We start from the raw sequence: 25,071 nt of genomic DNA on the forward strand, positions 1-25,071 counted from the left end.
ACAGAGACGGCACTCCAAGTTTCAGCACTGAGAAACGCATATAGAAAAAAAATTTTTTTACACACTTGCACAACTGGAAACCACATTTCTTTAAAGTCTGGCTTCAAACTTACATGAAGATGTGCAATCCTCCTTAAAAAAGACGGGAAGCACATCATTTTAACCACCTGTTTTAAAAGGAGCGTCCTGATCGAGATGGACGGGGGCAGGGACAAAGGGCAGGTGAAGTGAACAAGGTTATGTTAGACATGTGATATTAAGAAAAATTGAACAAATGATTAGCTCTTAGGATAAAAGAGTGTAATAATATACAGAGGATTGCTCTCTTCCAACTGTCATTCTAAGCGAAACCCTATGACCCCAGTTCTTTCCCTAAAGCATCTCCATGATGAATTCTAGACAGTTAATCTTGAAACATTTAAGGAAGCAAAGCTAGCAGGCATTTTGCTTGAGGAAGGACTGAATTAACAACTAAAGACGGTCAAATTGCCCCTGTGTTCTCTGCGGAATGATATGGTTGCAAGAGCCTGATTGCAAAGACATGTCATTGTGCTGTACGAGGCTTTTCACAGTAGCAAAAAAATTTACATGTTGCTTGTAAGGCTGACGCCTTTGGCTCAGGAAATATGAGTCCAAAACTGCTAAAGCTGAAAGAATTTCTGGAGCAGCATTGCCACATGCTCCCATTGTTCTGACACACCTCCCCAAGCACCTTCCGTTGACCACTGCCGGATGCAGGACACACATCTCAACAGACCTCTGCTCGAACCTGCTATGGCCGTTTTTATGGTCTCATATGTCCTCTGTTGTGTGTTTTATTATTTTCCTTTAAAAGTATGTTAGTTTCCATGGAAACAGTTATGCCACTGACATGTATGAGTTTAGTAACGTCCTCAGGAAACATTTACAGTCAGTTCACAAAGGGCAAGATGTTTTTATTAATATAGGTGTTTAAGCAAAGGTACTGTTAAGGCAACAAAAATAAGCTCACGGGTTTTCCAAAGTGATAGGTAACGATCGCATTTTCATCACAGTCCCTTATTTCAGGCTCTACATCAAAATGTTTCTCTTTTGAAAATTTGGCCCCAGCTGTGAGTGCTAAGCCTTTGAAAATAGGATGCGGAATGCTCTGAAATGTATAACCTGCTATGGGAAACCTCGTGAGATGCAAGAAGCGTCTGACTCACGACTCTGAGTTTCTGTACACAGACTATTTCAGAGGCCTTGGTGTAAATACAATTCTCTCGTAACCCAATGCCAGCAGAATTACTGTACAACAGGAGCTAAAGGGGGGGGGCGGGGAAGACAACTTTCGTATAATTACTCCTTTGACTACAGAACAAACCAGAAGGCAATGTGATATTATACTCACTGTTTACCAGCCCACATTTAGACCAAAAAAAAAAAAAAAGAAAAATCTTATCACAGTATAAAAATATTTCCACTTTTAACGCAGTAATCAAGATAGTGCTTTTCAGATAAATGGGAGCCTTGAGAGCCAACCTGTGAATGCTTCTTCCTTGCATGAAAAGAAAAGGATGCAAGGAGAATTCTTCCTTTTACAGGCCTCATCGCAGCTCCGAGAGCATCTCTGTATGCTGGTCTGGGGATGCGCACAGTTCACACAACCGCACAGGAGACGGATGAAGCGCTGGGGCTGCAGCTCTGCAGAGCACTCGGTAGAAGGGGAAGGAAGGAGAAGTTCATGCCGAGCTTCGCCCAGGGCACGCGTGAGCTGCACTGACCCCTGCTCTGTTCTGCAGCTTAATGCAGCCAAAACATAAGGTGAAGGTGGCTTCAAAGGCTTATGGCACCGCTTAAGCTGATCTCCTGATCCCCATGTGCGGCCTTCAGTCACCCCTTCTCTAGTCCCCTATGCAAAGTGGATGCACAACCAAATCCACGCATGAAGGGAAATTCATTTAGGGCTCTACCAGCCGACAAGCTATCAAGGTGGTCAGGGTTTTTAGCAGCATTGTGAAAAGGCACAGAGAGAATTAGTGTGGGAGACCAAGGTAGGCAAACTGCTCCAGACGGCTGATGCGGTGGCAGTAGGAGATACAGTTTAAATTCGCTTTAGCATTAATTGTCAGAAAAGGATGAGATCAGTTTATGAACTAGGAGCACTGTGCAGTCAAAAGTTACAAGGCCGAGTTGTTGCCACAAAGTAGCTGAAAGGCTTTTCTTTTGAAAAGATTAAACTTCAAAGAATTGCAGAATAAGATACACAAGAAGTGGCATGTGCTTTTGCTTGATAATGTTTGATTTTCAGCCACCCTCTCCCCAGCTCTATCACACTGTAAATTCTTAACACTGAAGTTGCAACTAAGTAGCTGTTTTAGGAGATAAATGACTCGGAATATGAAAGACTTTGACCAAAAAAAATAGGGCTGCATAAAATGGATTGAAAGAAATGTGAATAGCAGAAAACATTAACCAGTGTAGCAGACCAAGGCTTTGCATACTTCTTGACCAAAGGAAGCGAATACAAAGTAAGAGATCAACGTGTGTCCAACAGGTTAACCCAGTGGGATGACATTTGCCTGACAGAAAACGCACAATACAACATCCCAGTCAGACTATGGTGCTGTGTAGGACCGTTCCCCTGCGGCAGTAAGGGTCTTCATTCTCACTGAAGCCCAAAGGAGAGCGGGTCGCAACAACATTTCATAACTGGGGTTTAAGTGCTTAAGGATAAGTAAAAACCCTGTGCATGTTGTTCCCTGATGCAAAGGAAGGGAAACTGAGGTTGAGCCACCGGTGACCGGACTGCAAGAGAGCAGGCAATGGGAATATTCCCTCTCGAGGCACGAGAGGCCTTGCTAGGACTTGCTTTTGTTTAGACACATCTCTTTGGCAGTGAGAGCAACTCTCTGCCCAGCTCAGTGGGCTGTGGGGCCAAAGAAAACCAAAGGAAAGGAAACTACACAAGGACTTCAGTCTGTTTGGAAACTGGGGCAGGCCTTTCCCAAGCCATGGCTAGTTTAAGAACTGGAAGTGTGTTTCCCCTTTTGTTTGTCCATATCTAACGAACTAAAGGATTTCTGTGACTTAACTCTGTAAAAAGAGAGAGACCGCTTCGAGGGAGCTGGAAATAGGACAGTGAGCTAGAGGAGGAATTATATCTCCTTTTAGGATAACTGCCGCTAATAATCTCACCACGTTCAAGCCATATATTCACGTAATAGAAGTCAGAGCATATTTACATACCAGGGAGCCTTGAAAATTTGTTGGGTTTTTTCATTCAGTTTGAATGTTCCCAGAGTTTCTGGTTTGGGAGGTAATTTTTTTTTTTCCTGTGGATCAAGAGGCAGTAATATTTCTAAACACAGCAAATGAGGCCATAATCCTGAAAATATTTAAAGTAGCACAAAAAAAAAAAAGCACAGAGTAAGACAAGACTGATTAGAGAGGGAGGAAAAATGAAAAAGCAACATCCTTGTCACTCAGGTCAGTTACGGCATCCATCTGGGGGTCAACAGTGCCACAAGTCTGTGGTCCCCCATGGACCAAGGCTGAGCAGTCCTTTCTCCTTCAACGAGGCAGTTCCCTGGGAACAACGGAATTCCCACAGCAGCCAAGGAGGAACCACACATCAGGTATTCTGGCAACACACACGTAGCGTGGACTATCTCTCCTGAAGACGCACAGTCAGTCTGGAGTCTGTTGCAAAATTCCTCTGAACACTGAGCTTTTCCTTGAGCAACAAGTACACTAATTTAAAAGTTAATGGCAACAATTTGCTCGGTAACTTTGGGACAGGGAGGGAGAGAGCTACCTACACAGTGAGAACGAGCTTCTCATTTTATTTTTTGCAAAGGATTCATATGCCACAATCCGCGAGTGTATGGCATAAAGCCCTGAGTAAGCAAATGACTTCAAATTATCCAGTGGCAATTATGAACGAGAGAATGCAGGCTGGAGGTGGGATGAAAGAAAATTAAGAGAGATTAATGTGAAATATAAGGTTATAATTAGACATAGGTATCTGTTTTCTACCTGCTTTTGCCCATGGGGAATTTGGAAAAATAAATACTCTTATTTAATAAAATTCTCCACGCCAACAGAAAAGCAGGGCAACTTTTTAAACGCTATGACAACATATGCCAGATGGGCTGTGTTGCAATGGGTTTACATTTCGACATGGAATGGGTTGTGAGAGAACACAGCCTGCTATAGCATGTTTTGGCAGTATCAGAAAAGAGAAATCTAAAAAATTCATACCGAGGGGAAACAAAATAAACAATGCAACGCTCCTGTATAAGGACAACCTGCAGAAGCTCCCATGCATGAAGGAACAGAGGTTCCTAAGAGACGACCCAAGTATTTTAACACTGGGGGGTGGGGGTAGAAAAGAGCAAAACCAAACAGATTCTTCCTCTAAAGAAGTCCCCGTTTGAACACGGCTACTCTGTTCTGTCAGAGGGAAGACAGATTCCGATGGCTGAACTGGTTCCTCCCTCATCTTGCAGCTACCTGGAGGATGGAAGCAGGCAAGTCAGCCATCCCTGAAGGCAGGTCTAAATGCCAGAACAGAAGAACTCAATCTGGTAGGCAAGATTGAATATTGATTTTCAAAGTGGTCCCGTTATCCTCTGACTTTGTTTGCAGTGCCACCAACTACATCAGCTCAGGCCACTTCCAGGCACCCACTGACAGATGCAATACAGTTTTGTGCACACTTCTCAATTAAAGCTGTATTTCACTCCCCTGGAAATTCTAATCCCTGTTCTCTGTAACACATTTTTCTAATTTCTAAATGAACACTTTGAGCAACTTTGAAGAAATTGGTGGAATTTCTTTGCAAGAACGGAACCTTTTTTTTCACGTTCAGATATACGGATAACTTTCTCTCCTCAATCACAATTCCTGTGAACATCACCCAGCTCTGAGCTCCATTTTCAGGTTTGAAAAGGGGCTGGACTAGAAGATCTCCAGAGGTCCCTTCCAACCCTACGATTCTGTGATAGATCTCAAAAGACCGTAAAGCAAGTTACTTCATTAATCTTCTAGAAGTCCAGGATGAGACTCTACAGAGCAAACTCTCCAAGAGTAAAACATCAATTCACATCAGCCAAATCAAGACTTGATACTGGACTACCAAATGCAACAGGGGGTTTGGTGCTTATATCTGTAACTGCAGTATAAAATGTATTTCTTGGCCCTAGCAGGGATCACACAACCCTGCTAGAACTGGACATTCTCCGGGCTCTGTGTTTCAGTCCCATTCCATCTGGACCCACGTGCTTTAAATTTCTTTTTATTTCAGTAGGTTGTGGCACTTGCTGTTCCTGGCAAGAAATCTTGGGCACAGATTGTCTGTTGCCTCTTTGAAAGAATGGCAGTTTATTGCCCACCCACAAAAGGCTTCTCTTTCTACCCCTAAACATCATCATCAACTCCTAAGCCTCAGGAATCCATTCTCCCAAAAAAAGTGAATACTTTTTGTTCATCTATTTAAGAATACAATACAGTGAAGTCACACATAGGCATCAGCTCTGTTTAAAATAACATAAAACATCTACGCAACCTATTTTCCTGCACTGGTCCCCTCTGTTCAAAAGCATTTTCTGCAACTAGATCAAAGCCTCTGGGAAATTTCTGGTCTTTATGCACATTTCTTCTGCCATATCAGAGATGCACGCGCATTTCCACACCCAGTCGCCTCTCTGCTTCTCCTCCTCTGCCTGCCCTTTTCTCCCTGAATAACTTTCTTCAACTTGGCTGGTCCAGCCGTTGGAGACAACATTGTATGCTACCAGTGCAGGATCCTTCCCTCCCGCCCAAGCTTTCCACATCTGAGGAAGTTCATCCCCCTCCAACAGAGGAACCAGCTTGAGAGGTTTCAGCTCCCACCTATTCTCTCCTCCCCTTTCCACCAGCATCACCAACAGAACTATTTGCGGGGCTGCTGTGTTGGTGCCTGCAGCGCAGCCCCGAGCGGTTGCGATGTGCTGGCTTTTAGGTGTTGGCGAGCAGGCAAGAAGTGGTGGGGTCAGAACTCCTCAAGCGAGCGTTGCCACTAAAGACAACATCATGCGAAACCGTGGACTAATTGCCTGCCGACAGGCCTTCCACTGGGTTGAGAGATGAGTAAGAATGTCAGGATCTTGCCAGCTGTCAGGGCTCTAAGCGTAAAGTTCTCTTTAATGGCGTTATTGCTGAGAAATAAACAATTGTCTGTCACTCATTACTGCACGCAGGTCCTTGCATCTCGTCTGAAATGCTGAAAAACAGCATCTTGCAAACAAGGAAAATGAATTATTAAGCAATTGGAAAATGATTATACAATTATCTTCTGTTCGGGTACCATTAGTCACAAGGAAGATGGAATAGATCCAAGCTTTAAAAGTGAATTACTCATACAAAATTAGGTCCGCTGAGAGTCACTTCTCCTTTAGGGTTCAATATCTCTAAGTGCAAGATTTTCAGAGGAGGAGACGAAGAAGGGTGTTATGATAGAGCATCAGTAGAGGAGCCAGGTTTGGGTTCCATTCCAGCCGGCAGTGGTGAGCAAGTTGCAACTGGCATTAAGTCCGAACTGGTACAGACAGTCACAAAGCGACTGATGCTGGCAAAGTTAAGCAGGTTTGCAGCAATGCGGAAACCAACTCCTGCCTCCTGTTAGGGTAGGTGTGCAAGAACGAAAGTCAGCCAGTCGTTTCGTTTACAGGTTCCAAATCCAGCAGTCACACCACGGCAATAGTCCGTCCTGCTTACAGAGAAGGTACATTCACTACAACCTAAAACTGAGCCCTCTTCCTTCACCTGCCAAAGCTGCTCTTGATGGACCACTTTCATGCCGAGCTCTGTAACCTCCGTGCACTCCACGTCCTTAGTAAGATGACGGTGGCCTTGACTACACTTTTAGATCTCTGTCAGCTGCTTTTTGGGCTCTCCATCCTATAGCCGATTCTAATAATTATATTTTTATTTTTTCAACACAGTGTAAATTCCCATTTAAGTTCTCTGATTGTCTTTGCTGCTTGTATGTTCCAAACAGGCTTCAAGTTCATTCTTGTGTCAGCATTAAACATTTCACACAGGTGTGGCCTCCGCAGAGTCGATAATAATCACGCACTTTCCCTGACCTTTTGCCCAACCTTCCTGTAAACTGGCACAATATCTCCCCCCCTTTCCTACCTCAAAAAAAAGTGTCATTTTGTAATATAATACACAGCCTTAAACTGTGTTGGGGCTGCTGTGCTGCTCCATTGTGTCTCTTGGAATGCTTTTTACTGCTACTTTAATGTAGTAAATGAAAGGGTGTGATACAGGACAGGTAATAGACAAGATTACAGATTGTGTCTTCTTGTCATTAGCTGAAACTAAGTGCTATAACAAACATCGTCTATTCTCTGCCAAAAAAAATATCAGGAAGTTTCAGTTGTAGGTAGCACAGGAATGGAGAGGGTTAAACAACGAAACCAAACCCCTACGGTTGATCCAGTACAAGTTTAATCATTGAGCCTACTCTGATTTCATTCCTTCACTTCCTCATCAAGCAAGCATCAACTCAGCCAGTACCTTCTTTTCTCAGCTACTGTCGTCTTATTTTGCTTCACTAAACACTTCAGGACATGAATTCCACCTTGAGGACTATCTTGTGCTTGTAATACTATGCAACTACATCATTTCTAGTTACAGAGGAACCTAGGTTTAAACCCTGAGTCTAAGCTCCCCCGGCTAGTGAAGACAGACGAGATCTGGATCCGTCATGGTAATTTTGCAATCGGGCTCGCTGAAAGCACGCTGAGGAGAAGGGCTCCAGCACGGACTCTGAGTCACAGGCTGTACCAGGGGTGGAAATCCGTCTCCTTGCCTGGACAAACCATTGTTTGAACAGAGTCAGCCAAAGCCCCAGGCACATCCCTGTAGCTTGCTCAGCCAGTCCCTCCCTGCCGCTGGTGCCAGTGCAGTTGCGTGGATGGGTGCAGCCAGCGCACCTCCTCCACCGCTCCCACTGCGGACTCCCAGCGCGGGGGGTAGCCCTAACCCAGCTTGCTCTGACTTGTTCTTGGGAAGGACAGCAACGAAACCTGTAGCCAGTACCTTAATAATGGCAGCACAGTCAAACTAATAGCTTCTTACTCCTTGCCTCATTTGCTGATGCATCCTCGCACTAACATTCAGTAAATAACATTCCCCGTATAAAGAATGTAGAATAAAAGCATTTAAGTTCAGGCCTTCCTTTTATGAACTGCAGGCTCTCAGCCAGTCCAAATCCACAGAGCTCCATCAGAGCTGCAGTCACTCTTCGCCTGCCCGGAGTTTCAATCCTTGCCCGATACCCATCCACAGAAAAGTGCCACCAACTCCCATGGCATTCTGCCAAATCCCATCAGCTGAGAAACTGTCCTGATGAGCACGATGTTCTCAGCAATGATTCACCCTCATCAACATCGCCATTAGTCAGAATATTTTCAGAAGCAACTTTAACATGGTTCAGGAGCTCTTTAATAAACATACGTTTAGATAAGCTGTCTTGGGGCAGGGAGATAAATGAAGGAGGCCCATTGCAAGTTGGAAACGAAGTGTGGCAAAACAATTCTGCAAAATGTTTTATACTTTATATATCTCTCCCCACTGAACCTCAGGGGTTCACATTAAACACCATAAATCAGACCACCTGGGGCTCCCCTATGATTATTGCAGCTGCATGCTGCAAGCTCCAGTAGAAGAAATGTTCCCTTTTATTGTAAGAAAGTAATAGGGCATAGCCCAAGTCTGCCAGAAAAATGCACAAATCAAAAGCAGGCCTTGCACAAAATCAGCTTCTGATGTGTTCGTTTGCTCTGGCTGGATGTGGCAAGCTGACAGTCAGAATCACTTTGTCCTCATTGATCACCGATGCTTTTGCCAGCAAGGTGAGTAGTGTGTGGAACGACCAATTCTAAAGGAACATCAGTTCAATGGAAAATAAAACCGAGACGTTTATTTTATTTTTGTATCTTCTCCTCAGTGAATTTCAGCAATTGGAAAAGGCTCTGGCCTCCCAGTGCTGAAGGATGAAGCTCTCTCCCAAGGGCACACACAGCTTAGACAGCGGTGGCACGGCCACCACACCTGTGCCTGCTCCTGGAGGAGTCCCCATGGGTCAACAGCAAGCCACCCCCAGGCCCAGGCAGTCTGGGACTTCTGCTGTCATTCCTAAGCCCTATTTTCATTACCAAAGTCAGGCAACTGCAGACTGCCAGAGATGACACACACAGATGTGCAAATCCTCAGAATATTTACCAAAAAAAGTGATGGAGATGAAAAAAAAGTAGCAGTCTTTTCCCAGTAATATAATAGTAACATCCTTCACTGCTGTCTTAGTCTAAAACCTGACTGTTGTCATTGATGGGGTGGGAAATCCATCTTGTGAGAATTTCTCCTAGGAGATATGTTAGGGACAGTTTGCCTCAAACATCTCCTTTGACACCTGCGTTGCCCAGAAAGTCAGAGATTAGTGGATCTTTGACATGTCCCTACAAAATCTTTGGTAATGAACCTGATGAGGAACACATCATAACCATCAGCTGGCTGGAAGAAGGATCATGATGACACTTGAACAGCCTCTTTGGTGGCCCCCCAGATTTTTGGTACAACATATTTCTGTGGAAAGGTCCTGCCTTGCTCTCAGACCTCTGAGGCGGTGTTTGAAACACGGAACCAGACTGTTCTGCAGGAAGCCCTTTCTCTTACCGCAGTGCTCCCTTCTCAGACATCACGTCCCAGCCATGCAATAAAATAAGGAGTGGGTCATCTGGTCAGGCTTAATTTAGTATTTTGTTTGTGGGCTTTAACAGTATACACAAAACATGGCAGAACATATGCACGGATCCAAGGAGAAGAGGTTACTGAGTGAAAGAAAATGGGAGATGTTTGCTAGATAAGGGACTAGGGGAAAACTAAATGCTATTTCAGTCCAGGAGCACAACAAAAAAAAAAAATCCTTAATACGTTAAACTACTGCCTGAAGCAAACACCACCTTCTGATGCTGGGTTTGGCTTAGTGGGTTTTTTATTATTATTTTTATATATGTATATACACACACAAAAAAAACCCACCGCAGAATATAAGAGCTGTCAGCAACAAATTTTGTTATTTCACTCTAAGATAATTATTTTTAAACTTTAGTCTTTTCCTAGGAAGCTGGCATCTCGGTAGGACAAGTCATATTTGATGGCCAAGAAAAATAACCCAACAGGCAGGAGAGTTTCCCTCTGTTGTGGCTTATTTATAGTACTCAGGTAGCGGCAGAGTAGAAGCAAACCCGCAGAAAACATCCGAAGCCAATGGATTTCTTCAGGCAGCACTACAGCTGTCAAAGTAGCCCTTTGCTGCATCCGACAGGTAGGAAGTATATCTGGAAGCCTACCAAGAGAGAAACGGTTCTGGTTTGAGCATGCTCTTCTCACGGCAAAGAATGAATGTCTGGGACTATCACAGTTGAGAAAATACAAATCAGCCCTAAGGCCATTTTTTTCACGTTTGCATCAGGAGCTAGGTTGCTCTTTGCAGAGCTGGAACCCAAAAGTGATCTCATGCTACCTTCAGACAAGTTTTCCTATTCTTAGGCCGGGAACAGCACAGTCAGAGCAGAAAGTTGGTTCTTAACCACGCTACAGGAGTGGGAGAAGCTGGAGCATTGCTGCTACAGGAACAGGAGAAGCAGGACTTGAGAATCATCTCAGAATTCAAGCCATCTTTAAAAAAAAAAAAAAAGAGAAAATTCTCCCCAGCAAATTAGTTACCAGAAAAAACATCCTGCCTTCCAGCCCATCACCCTGTTTGACAGTACCTGTCAAAGATAAAATCTTTCAATGAATTAAAGGAGGGGAAAGGCCAATCCCTCCTAGTTATGGTGCTGTGATTTACATCAGTATAATTATATCTTCATTACTGTGGGAGACTGACTAGACCTCCAGGGAAACACTACTAGCACCTAAGAACTTTTATTTTTAATTGCGATAGATCTGCCGCTGTATGTCTAAACCTATTAAAACACATTGGAACAAACCAAGATTAATAGAAATATAGTGCTAGGCTATAGTTCAGATTTGTTAAATGTTAAACTAATTGCATTGCATTCTTTCCAGACTTTAAGTGGTAGGACACTGGAATTGGGTCATGACATGACATGACGAGGGTAATATATAGATCATCTTTTTTTACTAGCAGTACTCTCCTCCAGATCGATCTTATCTTAATATAAATTCCTTATGCTTAGTCGTTACGATACTTGCCTATAATTCAAATACTAATATCAGTTTAAGCTGGAATTTACTGCAATCACTTTCCCTCTGAAAAGTGCCCTCATTTAATCAATGAAAACCGCCATTCTGAGGGCATTATCTTCAAACAGCGAAATCAACCCCCCTCGCTGCTAGCAAGCTCTTCAGTTGGAAGAAACTGGTACAAAGATGCAGAACACCCGCTGCTGCTGCCCACTTCTCTGGATACACACTCAAGTCAGCTCAGGACTAGCACCCAGCAATACCACCTCTCTCTTTGCAACCAGATGACAGAAATAAGCACCTGCAAAGAGCCTCACACTTTAACTGTGGCCTCGACAATTTGTCTCAGAGTTGTTGGAACCGGCTCTTGCACCCCAAAAGAGAACTTGAGTCATCAGATCCCCCTACTCAGCACTTGACCTTTATGGGACTATGCACATGCTTAAAATTGGGAGTGTTCTTATCTCCCTTACACTTTATAAGGGCTGGTGTGCACGTGTGTGGATGTGCGTGCACATGTGTGCTTGGGAGGGTTTAACTTTAAGGCTGGCCTACAACATGCCTTTTGCAAAGTTTCCAGATTCTCCGCCGCAGCCTGGTGGCTGTGCAGAAACAGTTTCCATCTGGAACAATTCGCATACTCAGCACTTTATGTAACATTATACCCTACGCAAATAATAATGAACAAACATGAAAATGGAGGAAAACAGGTGAAAATTTAAATTTGTTAAATAAAAGCCCCATGCTAATGCACAGTTTGTGGTATGCCCCAGCATTTTGAGATAAATACTGCACTTCTCCCTATCTTTTCAGTCTCTTGACCAAGTTGATACAAGCAGCGTGATCCTTAAAACATATTTCCGTTTGCTTCAATTGCATTAGAAGTTTACGTACATATTTATAGTATTAGATCCCTAATGGGCATATTTTGGGCGAAAACATTATTTAATATGCATGTGTGAGTATATATTAAGCCTTAATTAATTTTGTGTAAATTCATTCTTAGAAACATCTTACATCCTCACCATGTAGTGTTTTCCAGTTTCCTTTCTGCCAAAAGATGAGACACACAGAGAAAACTAGACTTAAAATATAATGCAAAAGACAAAAAAAAAATCAAGTCTCTTCTAAGATTAAAACTTGTCCAGCGTTGACTTAGCTGAAGTCGGCACGGACACCGCCACGCGGGGCTGGCATTTCGCCGGTACCCAAGGGACCCGTTCATTCCAGACCTTCTCTTATGGTCTCTTAGACCATCCCCGTTCATTTCCCAGGACCGCGTTTTGCGCAGCAGGCAGAAAGGATGGCTCCTCACGTATGCAAATTCCTCCGTGTCTTTGGGGCTCCTCTAGCACCCACCCATTCACAACAAGTAAATCACGGAGAGAAGCAGGATTTAGCTCTGAATAGCTTTGCTTTTGCTGATATAACTTCGACCCTTGACGATAGTTAATGTCAGGGTTTTTTTTGCATTCAATTAATTTAACGGTCCAGATTTTTAATTTGCATTTCATTTAACATTTCAGATTTTTAATTTGCCAGATATTGTTTATCAAGTATTCATTTCAGCGCCTTTCACTGTATATACAGTGCATACTCCTCAGTAATTAGTGTGCAGTAAATTAATTCTCTCCTTGTTCCTTCATCAGATATTGGATTAAGAAACTTCCACTGTACCAACACAGTGAGCTAGATTAGGAATTTCCCATCCATAATACCTTTGTTTAATATTTGTCTTGTATATGTTATGCTGCCTTAATGCTTTACACGATAAGAAATGTTATAGTTAGAAGCAGAAACCTCCAATTAATTTAAGTTGAGTCACATATTTGTTTGAAATTATTAGACTCAAATTAAATGTGTTCACATGGTTCTGCAGTCTCTAGCCCTTTAGGAGGCCCTACATTTTCCTTAAGGAAAAAAGAAAGGCTGTTCTGTTTATGTAAAGGGCATTTAAATCATCTGATGATTTTTCATCAACTGCAGTGAGTGTTAAATCAGATCCAAAGTAAACACCTGGTTATAGATCTGTCCTTCTGCATGATGTCAATATGGGCCAGTGACCAGCGAAGGTGTCCTCTTACAAACCCAGGGAAAGCGGCGCGCAAGCTCAACAGAAGGGCGCTGCCACCACAGGCCACTGAAATCATGCCTGTTTCGCAAACATTTTCACAGTTCCTTTCACCTTTTCCACATCCACTAAGAAGCACAGCAGACAGACACGATTGTTCCCAGATCAGCCCAAACGAGGCAAACGCCTTCGCTCAGCGATTAAGGCTCCTCTTCTCAAACTGTACTCATCTTTATCTGAAATAACCCTGCAAAACTCACCCACCCGCACAGGTTTCATGCAGCGGTCCAGCTGCCCAAAATGTTAGAAAATATCTTGCAAGGGATGTTTTTGCCTATACGGATCAATGGAAAATTTAGTAAGTTGTGTTTGTTTGGTTTTTATGCTTTGAAGGTCTACAAGCTCACAAATGCAATGTTTTCCTTTGGCGACAGGAGCAGGTAACACAAGTGATGTGTGACAGGCAGGAGGAAACGTCGCTCCCTCTTGAAGCTGCGCCTAAAACGTCTTAGGTCACGTCAGGCACCAGTGCAGGCACACAGGACACCCGAGGCCAGCTTGGACAAGCCCCAGCTTTATCTACAGGGAATGGAGAAGAGGTAGAGAGATGATCTGGGGCAGAAGAGGTTTGGAGGTATTTTTGAACCAACTCATTGCTGAGGAGCACGAACAGGCCACCCAGTATTGAAGTTACCCCCAGCCGTGTGGATAGCTCACAAACTCCCCCTTCGCTTTGCTGCTTGAACCAGCAACAGAAAGAGTTACACCTGGGAAACGGTGGGGTGGGACGGGGGGAACATACCTGAGCCAGAGCCCCCGCCAGCGCTGCTCAGAATTCTGCATACGCCCCTGATCGCACGGCAAAGCACAGACTTTGTGACTGTCTCCTTCTCTGGCAACTATTTGCCAATGGACACGGAAACGGCACAATTTGGCCCGAAGCTCTCTTTTAATTTCAGCCAAAGGAAGCCAATCATCAGTATGGAAAAGGGCTTCCTCAGCTTGAGACGCTGAACAAAGTCAGATCTCTAGGGCTCTGACAAGTTGATAGTAATATTTCTTTTCCTAGTCGGGCCCATCAGTTCAAGCAACACACACAAAAATCAACAATCTCACAAGAGTGCAGAGTGACGTGAAGACCTCGCAGGTTATATTTCTCCTCTGGTTGCAATGTATTTTGTCTTATAATAAGAGATAATGCTTTATTTTATTTAGAAATCTTAGGCTTTTTTTTTTTTTAATCTAAAATGTTCCGTTTATTCAGTAAATAGCCTATCAGGGTAAAGGGTCACTGAGTATGCCAAGGGAAAGTATATCTTTTGAATTAAAGGATCGAAAACTCAGTCAGGCAGAATACTGGTTGCTCTCAAGAACATTATGGGAACTAATGAAAGAACCCGATTTCCTGCCTTATACAATTAAGTAATCAGCTGCCTTTGGTTACCCCTAACAACTTACACAGACAAGGGGATTACTAAGCAAACAGACTGCAGCATTTCAGAATACACAGTCAACGGGAATGCTGAAATGACATGCATTCCCAGGGGAGTCACTACCTTTTCAATTTTAAGAGAAGGAAGTGGGATTATTGAAAATTTAGGACTTGGCAGACCCTTACAGAAGTGCTCTGGCTGATGTAATGTGCGCTATCAAAGCTAAATACAAAAATACCCCTTGTCATCTGAAGAACGCTTCCCTTACTACCTATTCTCCAAGATACAGTGAATTCCCAATCTGGTTCAAATGAAGGATGCTTAAATACGATATAAATGTTGTTCAGACCAGAATAAATTCCTATGATCATATATTTAGTATGAAGCACTATGTTGTGACATACTGCAGTGAAAGAGAATCACATTAAATAAATGCCCAGCTTCAGCTGTGGGTAACTTATTTCTGAAAAGTAAGGAGAATATTTCTTAATCTCTTCGGAGCGACTTAGTTTGCACAAGTAGTAAATAAGCAGCGAACAGCCGCCCCCAGTCCCTCCCAAGGTGCCTGTTGGGGACAGGGTTTTCAGGATTCCCGTTCTCAGCGCTCACCAGAAGTTTATTAGAGATTTAGGACTTCAGCAGAAGCGCTGCAGACAAGTTTTGAGAATCCACCCCTAAACCAACGCTACAGTGAGTGGTGGAATAAACACAGCTTAGTTTTCTCGCAGTGGGGAAGTGTTATTTGGGGTTCCTTTCTCTTTATGTTAATAGACTTTGCTGTCCGCTTTTCAGCTAATTGGTGCTGTGGGAGTGCGGTAACAACAGCCCACGGTACTTTCCTGAGCACTCTGCAGCCTTCTGGGGAGGGTGAGGGGAACCGCTGCTTTCTATGAGGTCATTCCAACCTGGCAAATAAAAATTTGAAAGTCTGCCAGGGAAAAGAGGCAATGAAGTTATTTACAATTTGATGAGAAAGAAAAGATAATGGGAGAAAGAACATGAGCAATAGTCTTGTTCTAGAGTGGCTGAATGCCCAAAGTAAAGAAAAACTAAAATGCTGTGCTGCTCACTTGAAACCGCCAAAGGGAGTGCTAGAAGTGCTGAATGGAATAGTGCTTCAGAAATAAGGTAAATATTCCCCCTGACTTGCTATTATCTGCCGAGGCACTAGAGACATATTAAATAAACAGCTGTGCAATGTTGAAAATACTTCCAAAAGAATACGAGAAAACTGTCAGCGTTGCCAAAAGATAACCCAGAAAGGCCGGGGGGGGAAATACCGCAGTTAAGAGACATGGAAAGTGAAATTTATTGTAGAAGTGCATTGCCTCTCTTGGTCTCTAACAAGGTGAGCTCTGCTGCACCATCTGGCTCCACTGTCCCCACCACAAGGTGATCTAATTATTGGGGAAACATTTGCTAACAACAGCACCTGGCTGCTGTTTGGTGTTTAACTTTCCATGCCGGCTCCCACAGCCCCAGGTTCACCAGGCTCAGGCATATCCGCACTGTTTCTCATGGATACAATAACAGTCTTACTCGGCCAGCGGTTCAAATCCAATAAGTGCCTTGGTTATGACTGTTCAACTGACACACTTTGAGCTGCCATAAAGCACCATGATTTTCCATCTCATTAACAGATCAAATGAGATCTGTACAGATCAAAACCGGCTCCAAAATTTCCGATTATTTAACTTGTCCTCCTTCCCCAGCGTCCTCAGGTGTCAAGGTATGGGCAACGTGCAAGCATGGGCTGTTGGAATTTTTAAAGAGGATTAGGCAATCTGACATCAGAGATGGGATTAACCCCTGAAATACAACCTCAGGTCTTTGAGTTGTGCTGGTGGGTCGGATTTAGTTGCAAAAGGATCCTTTTCCTATTCCAGCCAAAGGTACTAAAAATACTACTTAAAAAAAAAAAAAGTCCTTCCTTGCAATCCATCATGTGAGATCAGCAATACTTTCCAAGGTGAAAAAAAGCCGGAGGCCAGACTTCACAGGGCACCACAGTGCTGCCCCCCAACCCAGACCCAAATCCCACACCAGCCCCGACCTTGCGACCGGGCCAGAGCATCACCTCCCCTCCAAACCAGCCGCAGCCACCGCCTGTCTCCTCGGGGCACAGCCAGCTTGTTGGTACAACAAACCTGTTCCTTGACTTTCAGTAAGTGCAATTTGGGATATAACATCACATGGCCCTCGCGCTGCTTTCAGTACACACGGCTGGCGGGTATTTTCCTGCAGGACATCAGAGAGCCGACACCTGGCCACGTGTAGCTCCTTCCCTCCCTAGAGATGTTTTTGTCCTGTCAAGTCAGAATCTCCCTATTCCACACTGCCTCCTCTCGAACCTCCAAAACGATGAGCTGTGGAGCCAGCAGTTGGGATTCGCACAACCAGATTTGGATTCCTGGACGTAATTTTAAAAGATACATTTTCCTCCTATTTAGATACGCACAGAACAGGTTTTAATTTCAACAGAAAATAAAGAGATTTTTAATGCTTTTTTGTTTTCCTAGGAAACTTCCTGCCATCTGTGCCCTGATTCAATATTTTTCCTGCTTTCCCCAAACTGGAGGCAAGCTTAGCATAAAGAGGCGGGAAGACTTGGAATAGCCGACTTAGATCACATTCCAGATAGGGGCTACCTCAGCAGAGAGACGACTAAGTAAACTGAGATGCCTTAAAGGCGGCGAGTGGTTTATTTGTATTGCTCTGCTGTCCTCGCAGGTGGAGTAACACAGCTCGGGGCAAAGGACAGGGGACTTTGTTACTCCATTTCTGCCGCAGCGAGCCACATCTCTGCTAACTTCCCATGCATCTCTAACCACCGTTACTCGGCAGAGCAGGTCAGCGCACACCTGGGACTGCGCTTGCTGGGGACGCTGTGCCAGATCCCAGAGGGGATCCATCCCCAGGGGGCTTCAAAAAGACACCCTTAACTGCCACAGCCGAGAGGTAGCAAGGACACTTCCCTATCCCAGCTGGGATGCACTTTAAAAAAAAAAACAACACACAAACACACACACACAAAAAACCAAACGCACACACCCCCCACCACTACAGAAAGTGTCAGATCCAAAACACCCCAATTGCAAACACAAAGATTCGACAACTAAAGGTTGCAAACAAAAATGCAGGCAATAAAATAAGCCCAACTACACTTCACAGAAATATAGGAATTGCTGGAAGTTCAGATTCCCTGGACAGTAATAGCAACACACCTGGAAATTTTTGTGATATCTCATGCCAGAATTCTGAGCGCAGAAAACATACAGCAGATATTTGTATCTGTAATTGCACAAATCTAGGAACAAAGCTAAACTATCGGCTTCCCAAGCAAGAAAAGGGCATTGAGTGCAAGGAGATGAAAGAGATTAAAGAGGCAAATCAGACTAACAGTAATAATGGATGACTTCAGCTTCTTCCTATGCGCTACTTATGTGCCACAGTGTTCACAATTACTTTTCTTACTCTGCCATCTTGAGATGATTGCTCTTTAGATTAGAGAAAAAGCAAATAAAAATCTATGAAATAATGAACTGTAAAGGATTAAAATGGGTACTTCATACAGCTTCTGCTGCAACACAAGAGCAGGGAAACGTTCAGTAAAGCTAAAAGGCAGCTACCTTAATGGAACAGGTTTAAATGTGCTATTTATTGCATCCTATGGAAAAATCTGTCCTCGCTCTCCCTCATCTTTCACGGTGGCAAAATTGGGAGCCAGGGGGGTTTTATCCTCTGTCTTGCCTCCCTGTACCCCTTTTTACACAGATGATCTTATTCACAAATTCACCGTATCTTAGTGGCTCTAAAAATCCACATCTCTACTCCAGATCTCCCTGCTGTTCCAAATTGGGCCTTTTTTCTATTGTTAGGATAATCATGAGGGATAATGATTTTAAAAAAATAATATCAGACAACATCCAAGGCAGATGTATTAAATCCTCTCTTTTCCCAGTTTTGTCCTTTTCTCACTGTTGATCATACCACCGTCTTCCCCATCACTCGTGTCCACTCTGTCATCCCAAGTACGGAGATCTCACCAGTACCAAAAAGTCACCTTGGATTTAGAGCTTCCTCTGGACTCTCACAGTCCTATATAGACAATTTCCACAGTTGTTCTGCATAACATCAGGCACTTGAGCCAACTCTTATCTAAGCCATCTCATATCAGTTCCTGCCATTATCCTCTGGCCACAATTGCACACCATAATGTTTTGTTGCTATCTCATCATGGGAGAGAGATCATTTCTCGGCTCCTCTCTTTGACTATGTTTCACTTCTCAGCTGGTTCACCTTCTCTATTACTTCAAACACAAGCTTATCTTCCTTGGCAAGGTCTTTCACAGATTATCCCTGACCCCTCTTCTGCATCATCATCCCAATATACCAGTCGGAAAGGCATTTGTTGCATTCACAGAGAGACACCTTCACGATTTCGACCACACTACCTTAGTGTTCAGTGGGAATTCCTTGCAGGCACCTACGAGACTATTAGCTCATTTATGTCCTCTCCCATCCTCCTCATGAAAAATCATGGGTGATGCTTCGACAACTCACATTCTGTAGCCAAAGCTTTTCATCTTGGTCAATGAGGTCTCATACCACTCTTGCACCGCTTTCTTATCCATCTCTAGTTCTTCGCCAAGGTTGCAAACTCTTTGAGGCAGCAGTTAACTTTTTGCTCTGCGTTTGCTTAACACAAAGAGGTCCAACCTTCGGACAAATAACAAGCACCTACAGTATTCACCACCACAAATACCATTGGTATAAAAAAAAAAACCAACCAACTTTCATAGTTTCAGGTAATAGGACAAATCAGGCATCAGCATATAAACAAGACTTCTTCCCCCCGTCCTTTTTGAGTCAGGAGAGCCCATATGTTCCCACTACGGGTTTTATTGTATTCCCTCTTGAAGAATCTATTACTGGCCCTTGTCAGGCTACTGACTATGGCAGCAAGGAAATCTGTTTTTCTATGCAGGCTGATAAATGAGCCAATAAATTCTAAATCCACTGCCATGGATGCTTTAATTATTGCTATTATTTATTGTCAGCTGTTATGTGTTAACTATCTCCTTGGGACTGGACCAGTTGGCAGTACTGAGCAGGGTGAAAAGTCTTCTGTTGCGTTAAAAAAAGAAAACTGGTCCTGTAGAACTTAATAGGGAGGATGAGAGGAATATTAAAGTAGGAATATTTTCTGTGGGAGCAAGAACTCCCTGTGGAAAAGGGAGCCCTCATGTTGTTTGCCCATTGTTTTCGTCTGCTGCATTGCTGATTGGAAGCTTTACTGCAGAATATTTAGCAAAAGGGAATCTGGATATTTTAGAAGGGCTTGTTGGCCAGAAAACCAAGGAAAGACAAGTGATCCAAACAAATGGCTGCATGGGCAGAAAAAAAGCAAAGGACACGAGACATCACAGAACGAAAGAGCAAATCTTACAAAGGGAGGCAAATTCCGAGATGTAAATATCAGTTAGATACTCAAAGTTAGGATTTTCCACAAAAGTGTGAAACAAGCGATAAACTGTTTATAATTACAATACCTGGACTTGCTTGTTGAGTATAGGAAAAAAAAAAGCCGCACCACACCTATGTAGAATTCTGGAATGGGAGAGGCTGAAAAGGGACGAGTGAGTGACTTCAAGTGCATAGTGCTCAACGCATAATGTTAACAGGGGATTAGAAACCCTGCAGCGCCTGCAAAAAAGACATTTGGTGTTTTCCAAATGGAAAATATGTGATATTTGGGTATTTATAATGGACTATGGGGTTTTTTTAATAAGCTAAACTTTTAGTAGAATTCAGATGCAGAAGCGTGATATGCAAAACGCACTAAAACCGCACTTCCCCAACCGGCATCAGCACACACACCTAGCGCTGCTCTGCCGGCAGGTTCACAGAGCTCTGCTGGGCTGGTGCTCAGCTCAGAACACATCTCCGGTACAGACAAAGTCGAAAGTGATGGATTAGTTGTATGCAATTCATTTGACAAGCATCAGAAAGTGGAGAGCAGGGAGAGAAGAAGAAAAAAAAAAAAAAAGAAAATCTTTACCAAAGCCACGTAACCTGAGTTAATGAAATTATATTTAACTAAGGGTGTGTATTTAGACTTGATCTTACCTTGGTGACTTAGCCATTAGTAGGAATTCATTGTTTACCTCCACGATTCTTATCGGTACTTAGGCAGTGTTTGCACGTGATTTTCAACTGATTGCCCAACATGCTCTATGTTAAACTGTTTTGAAATAAATGAAAACACAGCAAGATCACAGAGGGCTAATCTCAATTATCTAATCTGCTTAAAACTGCATGGTTTCTTTTCTTGTTGGGGCCACATTACGGCTTCCTCTATGGGCAGAACTGTACCTGCTGATGCCAAACTAGACATCTGTTTCTTCTTTTGCAAGACTAAAACTTTTCTATCAGTGAAATGGAGACACGTGTTATTCAAAATTACTTTTCTTAGGTCATTTGAGGATCACTCCTCAAGAGGTAATAATGATTATGGGATCCTATTGACATCCATGATAATTGTGGCTGTTTGATTTACATAACAGAGCCTTTCTAAAAGAAAAAAAAAAACCACCAAAAAACCACCACCACAAACCTCTGAGAATCTGATCATCTGATCATTGGATGGTGACCATTGAGCTCTGAGCACGTGTGAGAAAGCTGGAGAGCTCCCGAAGATTCTACTGATGCCGGGGGGGGATCAAATCCGAATATTCTACCTTAAAGTCTACACTCCTGCTGACTCTGGAGCACAGATCCTGTCCAACAATTCATGAAAAGAACAGAAAAACAAAGAGAGTTCCTGGAAAACCATTAAGCCAATGAGCAACTTACAAAAACAACACAGGAAAGAAAAGAATTTGCAAACAGCTTTTATAGCCTGTGTGTTTGCACTGACTGGAGAATATAACAGTCAAAACTCTCTCACCGAGAAGGAATATGCTTTAGCCTTATGCAATCAATTCCAAGATTTCACCTGGAGCACAGCTGAGCTTTGCAAGCAAACTCCAGATCAACTTAAATTTCTAGGACAACTTCTTCCAAAGATATTATTAACAATGTTTAAGAAGAAAAAAATAGCTTAGCAGCTAAAGAGTTAATACACACATTAAAGAGCTTGCGCATTAGTCTGCCAAGATCTGATGTCTCTGTTGTCTTCTTAGAGAATAAGTTTGCCCTTGGGACACGTCTTTCAAGCAGCTGGAGGCCTTGGGGCGTTTCACGAGAAGAGCATTTCTAGGAACACTTCTCCTTAAACTCCTGTGCGCTCTCCCTCACTCTACAGCAGCCATCGTTGTGTGTCCTGCGCCGTGGGGTACAGCACCAGAGCACTGCCCTTGGACCCCCCAGTCCTCTTAACAGCCTCCCAACAGCGATGGCTAGGTAAAGAAATTGGAAGTATCAGAACACGCTATTTTAAAAGTGGGAAACATTCATACCAAAAGCTGTCAAACATCTGTTTTTGAAGTATGTGGCTGAACTTAGCTGCTCTTCCCCCCACACACACACGTTTTCATCTTCCCCAACATACTATTTACCATTCAGTATCCAATTGCCTCTATGATTAGTCTCAGCCATGTTTTCTTTTCAGACTTCAAGACCGTCCGTGGCATCTCCAGGACTCTACACAACATACCGCACGCCCAGGGCACCACCGCGGAGGGAATAATCAGCATTCTGCGCAGGGGCCGGGGAGAAGCGCATTAGAGCAGCAGGAGCTAGAGCAGCACTGGCATTTTCCTTACAGCACACACCGGTAAGGAAGGGCCTGGCTTGAGACAGAGCAATTGAATGGCAAAAAGACTCTATAGGTTCGCTTAAGACTTCCTGAAGTCTCAGCACTTGCCTGATGACCTTCCTTTTGAGACAGATCTTTATTACAGCTTTTTAGCCAGGAGTTCAAAGGAGTAGCACTGACAAAATAAGAGAGATGATTCCCTCCACACCCCAGATCACAGCTTGCCAGAATGGTAAAGAATTATCCTGCAACCTTTTCTTCTTCCATACAACAACATGAATACTCAATCAAGAAGCAGCAATGAACATAAAGGTTCGGAGACAATCCCTGGTTAAGCACCGACATTTGCATGCTGACAGAATTATTTGAACTTCTTGAGTCTGCAAAACGAGGTTAGAGTTTTTCCCCCCAAGAACCACCGCTGTATGATTACGTTCCTCGTGTGATACGGAAAAGAAAAAAAAAATCTGAAATATTGATTTTTCCCAAAATATGACAAGATACTAGTAAGAAACCCACATTCAACTAATAAATCAGGAGAAAGGGAAAACAAGATGGAAAAGTACATGCATTTTCCTGTATTCTAAAAGCAACATATTTATGACTACCTTCACTTTCAGCAGAGTTCAGACATAACTGACAGAAGTCCACCCCCCCTAGAAAACAAACGTAGAATCATAGAATCTTCGTGGTTGGAAAGGACCTTTGAGATCATCGAGTCCAACCATACACACACAAAAAAAGACCCCTACAATCTCTGTCACTAGGGCATGCCCTGAAGTGCCAAATCTAGACGTTTCTTAAACACCTCTAGGGATGGTGACTCAGCCCCCTCCCTGGGCAGCTGTTCCAGGGCCTGACCACTCTTTCAGTAAAGTAATTCCTCCTAATATCTAATCTAAACCTGCCCTGCTGCAACTTCAGACCATTTCCTCTGGTCCTGCCATTATTCCCCTGGGAGCAGAGGCCAACCCCCACCTCTCTGCACCCTCCTTTCAGGGAGCTGTAGAGGGCAATGAAGTCTCCCCTCAGCCTCCTCTTCTCCAAGCTAAACATGCCCAGCTCCCTCAGCCTCTCCTCACGTGACCTGGTCTCCAGACCCCTCACCAGCCTGGTCGCTCTCCTCTGGACACGCTCCAGCACCTCAATGTCCCTCCTGTACAGAGGGGCGCAGAACTGAACACAGTACGCAAGGTGAGGCCTCACCAGTGCCCAGTACAGAGGCACCATCACTTCCCTGCTCCTGCTGGCCACGCTGTTTGATACAAGCCAGAATGCTGCTGGCTTTCTTGGCCACCTGGGCACACTGCTGGCTCATGTTAAGCTGGCTCCACCAGCACCCCCAGGTCCTTTTCTGCCGGGCAGCTTTCCAGCCACTCTGCCCCAAACCTGTAGCGTTGCTTGGGGTTGTTGTGACCGAAATGCAGGACCCGGCACTTGGCCTTATTAACCCTCATACAGTTGGCCTTGGCCCATCGATCCAGCCTGTCCAGGGCCCTCTGTAGAGCCTTCCTACCCTCAAGCAGATGAGCACTCCCACCTAGTTTGGTGTCATCTGCAAACTGACTGAGGGTGCACTCCATCCCCTCATCCAGATCATTGATAAAGATATTAAACAAAACCGGCCCCAAAACTGAGCCCTGAGGGACACCACTGGTGACCGGCTGCCAAGAGGATTTCACCCCATTAATCACAACTCTCTGGGCACGGCCATCCAGCCAGTTTTTAACCCAGCGAAGAGTACACTTGTCTATGCCATGATTCACCAGCTTCTCCAGGAGAATGCAAGTGGAAAGTCTGGCCACTTTCTTGCCATGATGCTTCATAGAAGCCACGGCTTATTTAGTTTAATTTTACTCATTTGCGTGGATCTGAGAAGCAAAGCTCCATGGTTTTACTTCAGTGTTGTGTCCAGAGCTGCCCAATGAGCACTAGCAACTTGCCCAGACACTGTTAAAGTGAGACTAACTCATAATTGTTGATTCCCTCATGGAGCCAATGGGTAACGGAGATTTTCCTTAGCATAATTGGCAAGTGTATGGCTTGTCTGATTGTGGCAGATTCGAGCTTTGGTTTTGCCATGACACTAGAACAGTGAGTGTCCACACTGGACATGAAGCCTTAATTAGTACAGGTCAGTAGGAGCACATTATGTCCTGGCTGGCAACAAAAACATCTGAAATAAAAGTATCTTTGTGTTTCCAAAACTAGGCGAAATTAAAAGCATCCCTTTCCAACAATCATAACATGAAAATATCTGGGAAAAAATGGGGTTTTGCACAGGGCAAAATAGCACAATTTGGTCTGCTGCAAAAAAAAGGAGACAAAAATAAAGTTTTGCTTTCAAAAAACCCACGAATTTCAGGGACTTGACCAGTCTGAATTTCTTTTTTTTTTTAAACGATCACAAAGCAACATTACTGATGCCAAAGCTTAACGTTTTATTGCCAAAACTTAACGTTTTATTACAAGATTTGTGATAGCCTGACGGAAAATAGCAAGATTTTCATAAGCACTCCTGTTCCCAGAATCTCATCATTATTTGAGAATCTATTTTATTGACAAGAAATATATTTCCAGCCTTC

At 43.7% G+C, this 25,071-nt stretch overlaps 1 long non-coding RNA gene across 3 annotated transcripts in view; it reads right to left on the reverse strand.

Moving 5' to 3' along the window:
- LOC141745211 (uncharacterized) overlaps nt 1–25,071 on the reverse strand; it is a 208,851-nt gene that overhangs the window by 163,368 nt on the left and 20,412 nt on the right. The window lies entirely within an intron of this gene.

Source organism: Larus michahellis, chromosome 6, assembly GCF_964199755.1.
Source record: "Larus michahellis chromosome 6, bLarMic1.1, whole genome shotgun sequence".
NCBI lineage: Eukaryota > Metazoa > Chordata > Aves > Charadriiformes > Laridae > Larus > Larus michahellis.